This window comes from Rana temporaria, chromosome 2 (genome assembly GCF_905171775.1).
Source record: "Rana temporaria chromosome 2, aRanTem1.1, whole genome shotgun sequence".
NCBI classification, from domain to species: Eukaryota; Metazoa; Chordata; class Amphibia; order Anura; family Ranidae; genus Rana; species Rana temporaria.
Window position 1 is genome coordinate 278,567,297 of NC_053490.1, and position 6,946 is coordinate 278,574,242.

The 6,946-nt window shown below is 41.8% G+C and overlaps 1 pseudogene; it reads left to right on the forward strand.

Annotated features, from left to right (window-relative positions):
• Positions 1-3,674: 3,674 nt before the first annotated feature.
• Positions 3,675-3,805, forward strand: LOC120929970 (annotated as a pseudogene).
• Positions 3,806-6,946: the final 3,141 nt, after the last annotated feature.

The following is a 6,946-nucleotide window of genomic DNA, read 5'->3' on the forward strand; positions in this document are numbered from 1 at the left end:
ATAGATATTCACCCTTGGTGAGAGCAATTGTCACTCCAAATCAATCATATACCATGAGTGAAAAAGAAGAGAACAAAACCTCACTAAAATGATAATGGTTAAAATTGCGAAAGAATCAATAATACAAAGTCCATTCACCAAAAAAAAACTCATTAGCATAAAAAAGTCTCTAAAATCATTGTAATTCCTGTGCGTTGATATACTCCTGAAGTGTCCACACAAAGATCTTCACATACAGGTCTCCCTTAGGAGTTCTACTCACCAGATGCCTATGGTGTAATCAGCCTTGAGAACTCCTGTGATCCTGCTGGGCTCCTTCAAATGGTATGCCTAGGATGTGTCCTGGAAAACTCTAAGTATCTTTCCTCCTATTATCAGTGTCTCTCGGTGGAGTGGATGGATAATCAAGGGCAGAGTATGATCATGGAAAAATAAGCATGGGAAAGGAACATAGTGTGATATTGTGTTTTATTCAAACCAAGCCCCTCACAAAATGTAATGCTTACAATGTAATAGAAGAAAACAGGCACATCAGATGTTAGGACTATTAGCTCACGTAGCTATGTTGCTTGTCAGCACAGCTCCAGCTGACAAGTTGCTCGTTCTATACTACTGCTGTCTGTATGGGTGTAGATTCGTCATGTAGCCACGCCCTGACGTGTTTCGGATTGGCTCCCGTCTTCAGAGGGCGTGGCTACACAACGCTGGCTTCGAATTTAAATAGGCAGAGCGGGAGTGTCCATCCGCGCTCCAGCCTATGGTACATCAGCTATGTGTGCGGCTCGTACCCGCCCACTCAGACCTGGAGTTCCCTCTCAGGTCCGTTTTTGGCCGATGGCGTCACCCTATGCAAAACTATGGGCGCGGACTGTATTGTATTGTCCGCGCTTCCATACTATGCTGGATGTTCTAGATTAGTGACACCTCCCTCCGATCGGATGACACGTCATCTGTGTCACCCTGCTCGAGGTGGTGTCTATGCAGAGATAGGGCAAATGAACGAGAACTCTGTTTAACCAGAGGAGTGCTCCCCATCTCAGTGTAGTAACCTGATCCCGGATGTTTTATCCTGCCCCCTGTCAACTGCAGACACCGGACAAGGTTTGAGTAAACAAAGTGTTATATCTTTAGACACCCGAATCAACATACTGGGTGTGCGCCTCATCACTATACACAATGTGAGCACAAATTTAAAATAATGATAATGCTAAAATGACAGCATGAGCTGTGCATGATAAACAGTCAAAAACAACATATTACATGTGAGAATACAATATATAAATCAACGTAAATCCATTAATATGCTCTGGCACTAAGAGCTCAAACATGGAAATACACGTGCTAATAATATCAAACAAATACAATAAAAATACCATAAAAAATATATATCATAAAAAATACAACTCTCTCTTCATTAGCTATATGTATTCTATATGAGCTGAGATGAACGATTAAAATATACAGAGTCTTAATCTAATGAAAAAAAGGGCAGGGCTCTATATGAAATATATAGTGATTACTGCCTGTATCGAAGACAGTATGTACACTAAGTGCATGACTACTCTAAAAGAGTCTAACAATAAAACATTGATGTTAAAACATATGTTGTCTGTAAAATGTGAATACTTAATAAAATGATCAGCATGAGGGAAAATGTATGTATTACTGTGTGTCGATACACTAAAATCATAAAAAATCAATCTGAGCTAAAACTAATGGTTACTTATAAAACAATTTATGTCCAGGTCTATGTTCAGGCCATTGGGTGTGTTGGTGAGAAAAATCCACTCTGTCTCACGCTTTAGATATTTCTCTCACCCTCTCCAGTTAGGGTTGATCTTATCTATGCCCCAAAATTTTAATCCAAGGGGATTTTTGTTATGTTTCTCCAAAAAGTGGAGGGACACACTGTGCTCATCATAGCCTGTAGTAATATTGTATATATGCTCTGATACCCTCTTAGACAACTTCCTTTTTGTGCGGCCAATATACATTAAACCACATGGGCACTCCAGGGCGTACACTACATGCGTGGATGCACATGTGATGCATTCTTTAATTTCAAAAGACTTGCCATTGGCCGTAGAAGAAAACTGTTTTAGGCCCCTTAGGTGAACTGCCACCTGCCGGCATGCTTTGCATCTTCTGCATGCCGTGAATCCTGGTCTGTCCCAAAACATTTTAATCTTCGTGGGGGGGTCCAGTACCTTTTTCACTATCTGATCCCCAAAGGAAGGTGCTTTCCGATAGATGAATGGTGGAACACTCGGTAATTGTGAATTTAATACTCTATTCATCATTAGTATGTTCCAATGTTTTCTGAAGATGGCCTCAATGTCCTTATATTGTTCGTTATAGCCTGTTATGAAGCCCCATTCATGCTGTTGATTTTGCGGTCTGACTCTGGGTACCAGAAGATTATTTTGTGTATTGCTTCCTACCTCTTGCATTAAGGAATTCAATTGGGGTTCCTTGTATCCCTTTTCAACGAAACGATCCTTTATCATTGTTGCTTGATTAAAATAATCACTATCCTCAGTGCAATTGCGCCTAATCCTCAGAAATTGTCCTTTAGGGATATTACGGAGCCATCTCGGGTGATGTCCTCTTTGAATGGGGATGTAACTATTTCTATCGGACACTTTAAAGTATGCCTTGGTATAAAAATGTGTGACTCCCTTCATGATTGTCACATCCAGATAATTGATCTGTTCTTTATCCCACTGAAATTCCAGCTTAATGTTGTTTTCATTGGTATTTAGCCAATCTGCATAATTCTTAAGGGCGTCTTCCGATCCTTCCCAGATGATAAACAGATCATCAATAAACCGTTGGTAGAAAATTAATTCTTTACGTCTGTTATAAAAAATCCATTTATCCTCCCACTCACTCATGAATACATTTGCTATACTCGGTGCAAATTTAGCACCCATAGCGACGCCAGTTTTCTGGTTATAAAAATGGCCGCCGTACCAGAAATAATTGTGCGTGAGACAAAACTCTAAAATCATTTTAAGGAACTTCTTCTGTATGAATGGTAATTCGTCCAGCTTGCTCAGAGCTAAAATGGTGTCTTCATGGCGTATGTTAGTGTACAAAGAGGACACATCAGCTGTCACTAGAAATAAAGTGCTATCGGGTGTGATCGTTACTTGTTTTAACTTCTGCAAAAAATCCGTAGTGTCTTTGTAAGCTTTAGTTTTAAGTACACTGGTCTGAAGAAAGTTCTCAAGGCTGATTACACCATAGGCATCTGGTGAGTAGAACTCCTAAGGGAGACCTGTATGTGAAGATCTTTGTGTGGACACTTCAGGAGTATATCAACGCACAGGAATTACAATGATTTTGGAGACTTTTTTATGCTAATGAGTTTTTTTTGGTGAATGGACTTTGTATTATTGATTCTTTCGCAATTTTAACCATTGATTCTTTCGCAATTTTAACCATTGATTCTTTCGCAATTTTAACCATTGATTCTTTCGCAATTTTAACCATTATCATTTTAGTGAGGTTTTGTTCTCTTCTTTTTCACTCATGGTATATGATTGATTTGGAGTGACAATTGCTCTCACCAAGGGTGAATATCTATCACCATAAGCAGAGGGGTAATTTTAGATTTTTTTAATCTTTTTAACCTGAGCGCTGTTAGTGTTTCCATATAGAGACACCTTTCCTCATTTTCTCGGCCTTTTGGCTAAGATCAAGTGTAGTATCTGTTCTTATCAGTTGCCAATAGGTGGTGCTAAGCTGACTGTCCCCGGTACCCTGTGGCAGGGGGAAAGGGATGGCAGTCGGCGGACGCTAAGCCTGTTGGCGTGGAGGTGGAAGCCTTCTGATCGGGACAGAGAGGCATGAGGTCGAAGCCAAGAGGCCGGGTCCCTGGCCGTTGGCCTGAATTTGGTGGTATCTGCCCCAGTCAGTTGTTCTGGGGGGAACCCTTGCTTCTCCTTTAACCGGGAAGGAGCGGGTAGTACTTCCAGAATGTGATTAGGTGGGAGAGATAGGGGTTGTGGGTAGAACCTGCTTAGGTGGGTTCTCCCCAGCCTCTTCTCCCACCTTCCTGGCTGGGAAGGGTGCTGCCGGTCCGGACCGGGGGCTAGGGACCGTTGAAAAGCCCGTGGAGATTGTGAGGCTTTCTCCACACCAGGGAGAAAGCCTTGCATTACGGTGTAGTTACAGACACAAGAACAGGAAGTGAGCATTTCTCAGAAGAAATAAGGACATTTAAAAGCAAAATTGAAGGATGAGGTAAGTGAAGGAGGACTGCACTAAGATAAAGGAAGCTATTTAGGGGGGGGGGGGGGGGGAATTCCTTTATGTTTTGGCACCTTTGAATTCATTGAGATGATAATTTTAAGAAAAGCAATGTTGCTGTTTTATAGATCATGGAACTATAAATTAAGTAGCATTTTTTGGTATGGAATATTGCAGAAGCTATAGTTTGTGGAGAGACTAGAAAGTTGGAGACAATAATCCATGTGAGTTGTCATAATGGCAATGATTCACAATTTGCCTGTATAAATGTGAAATTCCATGTGTGTGCAGCTTGCATTTTTGTTTTAATAATGAGTTAACTGTTTTGGAATAAAAAAAATTTTTTAATTCTTATTTTTTATGAATAATTTGGTATAATTTGAACGTTGTGTTGCAAATATTTGATTTTTAATACACATGCACATCATCTTTTGGCCTGAATGTTTGAGGTAGCTTTTATGCATACATTATACAATCTATACGGGAAGGAACTGTTCCCTGCAACAGCTACGCTGAAGTATTAATGAACAAAACATAAACATGTCAAAGCTAGCATACCTTTGAAACACTCGGATCTAATTTATTATTCTTACAGGGATGTCAGATGAACATTTCCTAAAAGCCTCGGTAATGTTACACTCTAGTCAGTGGCTGTTGTGAAGCACACTTACAGGAGTTTTTAAGGCAGACGTTTTTTTATCTTTCGATGCATTAAGATAAAAAACCTTCTGTGTGTAGCAGCCCCCAGCACCCCCCAATTACCTACCTGAGCCCCTTCTCTATCCAACGATGTCCACAATCCCCTTAGCCATCCAGGACACTCCTTCTGATTGGCTGAGACAGAGCAGCGATACCATTTGGGTCCTGCGGCTGTCAAAGTCAGTCAGGCAATCAGGGGAGAGAGGGGGCAGGGCCAGGCTGGGGCTACGTATCTGAATGGATACACATAGCTCTGACTCGGCTTGGGTGCCCCCTGTAGCAAGCTGCTGCCTGAGGGGGCACTCAAAAGAGCGAGGGGCCAGGAGTAGAGAAGAGGGACCCGAGAAAGAGCTCTGTGCAAAACCAACTACAGAGAGGAGGTAAGTAAAACATGTTTGTTATTTATGTAGCAAGGTCCCAGGCCGACCATTTGCTGAGATACCCCCATACATCCAAAATCTGACCTTGCATTGGCCTTATCTAATGCCACCAGGTACCCGTCCACCTAGTGGCAGAAGAGAAAAGTGCAGCAGTGCCAGACTTAGGAAGAAATTAGATGACCCTTAACAATTAGCCAAGGTAGCTACTTCTGGCAGGTACATTCAGGAGCAACCCTGCCCAATCTCCAGGGTATCTCCATAAAATAAAAAACAAGCTTTTACAATCACTTTAACTCAGTAGGACTATCAGCTAGAATGTATTATACTTTATTGTGTATTTAGGAGATGGAATTCTAAAGCACTGAAATCGGATTAGGCTGCTTAGACCTGGTGGATGATCACCCAGATTATTAGGCATCTACACTATACGGTCAAAAGTTTGGGGATACCCTACTATCACACTTATGATTTTGTTGGAAATCCTATTCCAACACAACTGACATTAAGATGGAAAGAAGAGAGGATTGCTGCTCCTCTCGACCAGCCAAAGTGAATTAATGATAAGGAGTGGCCTCATCCTACATGTGTCCACCAAGCCAAACATCCTTTAGGGTGGAGTTGGCCCTCCTTTGCGGCTATAACATCCTCCATTTTGAGAAGGCTTTCCAAAAAGTTTTTGGAGTTTTTCTGTGGAAATGCTGGAAATCTAGCTAGCAAACCGCATTCTAATTCATTCCAATAGTGTTAATTAGGGTTGAAGTCAGGGCTCGGTGCAGACCATTCAAGTTCTCTCACACCAAACCATTGTACAGGGACACAGTCCCACTGGAGCAGAAAAAGGCTGTCCTCAATAAGCTGTAGTACTAATAGTACCCTTGACTGGAAACACCTGAACTCAATAATCTACTGAAATTCATCCATATTCAGCAGGAACCAGGCGAATTTCAGTATGCGTGTATCCCTGTATTGATCAGCACATGCAGCCGATGGCTGCAACACTGATCTGTGTATTGTGATGTGGGGAAGTCCTGCTTTCAAAATAGCAATGGCTAGGGAGATCCCTGCAGCCACATAATTTGTATGTACCGTGTATACACCTTCCTGGACTCATCAGGATTGTATCTGATGGAGCAGTGGTAAGACGGCTAGTTATCTAGATGTGACCAGAATTGATATGTCAGAATTGATGTGCAGGCCCCCAAAGGCACAAAAGCATGCAGAACTAATCTAAAGCCGAACATACATTGAAATGAAGCTGGTTCAGCAGGGACTGGACGAATTTCAATCCATGTATGACCCCTGTGGTTGAACAGAAGTCAAGATACCAATTAAGTCTTCCAAATACAATGACACTGCAGGGAGGAATTCCCTCATCCTCGAAAGTGTGGATGAGGAAATCAGGTCAGTTTTTCTTTCATTCAACCCAAGTCATCTATAATCAGGTTAAGTGCTAGTCACTTTGGTGGATAGTGTCCAGACAAATTCCCCACTACAGCTTTTAAAGTGAGTTGGCATTGTTTACAGCTGCCTTGACTGCTTTACCAGAGACTTCTGCAGCCATACCTGCTGTGTTGAGCCTATTGTGGGTGCAGTGTTCCTGATAACAGGAGCTT